The sequence below is a fragment of the Lycium barbarum genome, chromosome 9 (assembly GCF_019175385.1).
Source record: "Lycium barbarum isolate Lr01 chromosome 9, ASM1917538v2, whole genome shotgun sequence".
Lineage (NCBI taxonomy): Eukaryota > Viridiplantae > Streptophyta > Magnoliopsida > Solanales > Solanaceae > Lycium > Lycium barbarum.
Window position 1 is genome coordinate 110647041 of NC_083345.1, and position 3779 is coordinate 110650819.

Below are 3779 nucleotides of genomic sequence, written 5' to 3' on the forward strand. Positions count from 1 at the left end.
CAATTCCCTTAAACCCAAATGAATCCCAAACCAACCCAAATGAAAGCCCTCTTCAGCCAAACAAAACCTAGAAACAAAATTAAGGTGCAAAACTTTTCGTCTTTTCCAGCAAGAGCCGCCCACCTCTTTTCCCTTTTATGAACAAAAGTCAATCTCTCTCACTTCTAAACCAGAATTTGTAGGCCTATTTTGGTGAAAATCTTTAAAAATCTTCATCTCTTTCACACGATTTGGTCAAACGAAAAAAAAACTTTTGGAAGAAATCCGCGTTTTCAGAGATTTGATTTTCTATTCAAACGATCATTTTCGTTCTTCAAGGCCCGCCCCGTCCAACTCGGAAAAATTATTAATTAAAAATGACGTACGAATTATGGCTCATTTTGACCGCATTTTTTTTATTTTTAAATATTGCTCGGATCTTAGAACGACGTGTTATAATTTTTATTTCGTCAAAATATTGGCTAAAGCGAGAAAAAGCTTCCCATTTCTAGTATTTTCAAAGATTAATCTTGACAATCTGAATCAAATCATGTGAGGCCTGCGAATACATCCAAAAAAAAAAAAATCTCAAACGTTTAGATTTCAAAAGGCCTTTGACTAGATTTCAAAATTCCATTTTTTTTGAAATCTGCCCGCCCAAAAATGAAATCCTAGAGTTTCACTCTCTCCTATAAATACTCCTTAAATTCTCAGCTCAGGGGAGGATTTTTTTTTTTTTTTGTTTCTGAAAACATCTAAAAAACACTACATATCAAATACATTCCTGGCACATTTTAAAACTTTAAGAACCTTTAATTTCTAGAATTATTCTCTCTATCTCAGTGGATTTTAGCTGTGGCACAGGTTTCGGAATTCATTTGTGTCTAGTTTCAAATTTATTCATAACGGAAAAGAAGGAGGTTTTTTTTTTTTTTTGGATTCATGAAAAACTCACTCATCTAAGATAGTTATATTTTCTATTATCTCTCAAAGAAAAAAAAAAAGAACTTTAGCATTTTTCACTACTCTTACTCTCTGTCCAACTCAATCTTACTCACAAAGGAGTAGATCTGAAGAGGACCTCAAAGCCCTTGTTCACTGCACTCGAAAAAGGTCGTTACTGCTCTCCTTTTTGCATTTTATCTGTTCCAAGAATATTTGTATGTGGTAGTAGTATTCTTTTATCCTATAATTAGCATACTTTGTAGAAAAGTTCATATGTTCAGATCTGGTGTATATTAAAAACTGCTAGCATGTGCTGAATATATGTTTAAAATGGAACAGAGATGATATTTGCTTCAATGCCTGAAAAGGACTTGCCATACTAATTCTTTTCTTTCGTTTTTATGCATGACTATCGCATACGGGTCAAAGGGACTCGTCTTCTTCCGCATTCGATGTTGGGCTAAAGCCCAACGTAACTTCTCTCGAGTCAGCCCCATCAGCCCATCTGCAGCAATCTATTAAAAATTTCGTTGGGCCGAAGCTCAACAGCAATGGACAGTAGCAGTCCTAAAATGGGTTGAGCCCATTTAAATCCTTTTACTCCTCTATTTTATTTTATTTTATTTTATTTTATTTTGTGCATTTAATTTGTACTGTATGACTAACACTTTGTTTGTTAATTTAGATGAACCTTAGCGAAATTAGTGGGGTTTAGTTTTAGTAAATGGGTAGGAAGAACCAACATTTAATTCCATAAGTTTCATTTTCTTCTTTTATATTAAAGTGACTTATAGTATTTTAATATTTACTTTCAGAATAATTGATTTTTAAAATAGCATGATTACATATTTTGAATCAAAGAAATTACGTTTTATTTTACCATGTTAAAATTTCAAAACGTCCCTAATATGTAAATATTAATCCAAGTATATTTTATAGATATTTTAGATTGATCCGATTATGCATATATTTAGCCAAATATAGTTAAATAAAGTTAATAAAAGAAAGAAAACTCATGTCCTCTTCATCACATTCAAAAATAAGTCTAGGCTTTTCTACATCTCAATACTCATATAATATAATTTTTTATCTAAAGATGACATTTGTTAAGTATTCTCTTAAAAGTTATTGTTCATAGGCAAATTATTCTATTTTCTACAAATTTTATTTTGAATAGCATTACTATATTTTTAAGGCCTTAGCAATATCTTTAAGTTCTATTTAGCATTTAAAATCTTCTTTTATGAAAATTATTAGTTTTGTAAGTCTAATTTTAAACAACATTATTTCATTTTCCTTTAAAATCTTAGAAATATTTACAAGCCATTTTCTTCAATTTTAGATATTATATTTGCGTCTTTAACCCTAATTAATTAACCTAAGTTTGGCCGGATAACCGTAGTTAACGGATTCTAAAGGATGCCTAATCCCTTCCCTTTAGGATAATATAGAACCCTTACCTAGAATCACACTGATTAAGCAGACTATTAACGGAGGTTTAGTTTTAATTTTACCTTAGTTAACATTTAGGTGTCCTAATTCACCGTTGAATTAATTAGGTGGCGACTCCTTAAAACAAACCAATAGGAATCACCAATATGTTGTACTCTAATTTAACCCGTTTAAAATGGGGTATGACAAATGTGAGGAATATGTGGACCTAGTAATCTATAGATAAATATTTCAGGAAAGCTGACATTTTGTTGCAGGTTGTCATGGAGCATCCAATTATTGCCGGAGGTTTGAAGACAACCAAAAGAAATCAGTGGAGATGAAGTATTAGATATCTTAGAATTGTATTATTAACTGGCATGTAATAAATTTTTATTATTGTAATTAATTTTAGGAAGAGTTGTGGAATGATACATAAAAGACATGTTTGTCCTTCAAATGTTCGTTAGGCCTACTTCTGGCATAAAGAGGTCCCTTGCATTATAGAACGCGATGTATTATGTGCAAATAATATGTTTATGTGCAATGATATGTCCTTACCGTATACTGACTCGTTTTCTTTTTTCTTTTCTTATTTTATCTCTTTTCTTTTAAACTTATTTTCAAAACAAAAGGTTGACTTGTGCTAAAGGGGAACTGGCGGAGCATCCATATTTCACACTGTCGAAAGCCAAGACATCAGACTCTGACTCATCACTAATCACCTGGTTAACTAAAAAGACTCGTTCTAAAATGGAGCAAAGTTTGATCAATGCAACCACTTCATCTGAGCCATGTCATACCCCTTTTTAACCGGGTTAAATTAGAAGTACGACATATTGGTGATTCCTATTTTTTGTTTATTTTAAGGAGTCGCCACCTAATTATTTATGGTGAATTAGGACACCTACAGTTTATTAAAGTTATTTTAAAGTTTGTTTTAAAAGTCTGCGAAACTTAAGATTCTAGGTAAGGGTTCAATTAGTCTAAAGGGAAGGTATTAGACATCCTTTAAAATCCATTAACAATGGTTAACCGACCGGACTTATGTTATTTAATTAAGGCTAAAAATGTAGATGTAATATTTAAATATTTAAGAAAATATCTTGTAAGTATTGTTAAAGTTATTTAAAGTAAGACTTGTAGAAAATAATAGTTGCATAAAAGAGTTTGGTTAAAAATAAACTAAAAGAAGCGGGACATGTAACGTTTATATGTATTTGGAGAAAGGTGAGTTATGCCGACTCACAGATTAAAAAGAGTTATTGTAAGGTTAATATTAAAAAAGTTTCATAGAAAGACTATTAGTTTAATGTATATTGTGCGAAGGTTGTTTTTTTTAAACAAATACGTATTTCAAGTGTTGGAAAGGAACTAAAGTGGAAAAGTTATCCGTTGAAACTGGTTTGCCTTTTATTTCTTAG

General features: G+C 31.2%; 1 long non-coding RNA gene across 1 annotated transcript; it reads left to right on the top strand.

Moving 5' to 3' along the window:
* The first annotated feature begins 459 nt into the window (after positions 1-459).
* On the top strand, positions 460-2920 carry LOC132611439 (uncharacterized). The gene is made up of 2 exons (XR_009571648.1): positions 460-1500; positions 2634-2920. It is a non-coding gene; the product is annotated as an uncharacterized LOC132611439 (long non-coding RNA).
* Positions 2921-3779: the final 859 nt, after the last annotated feature.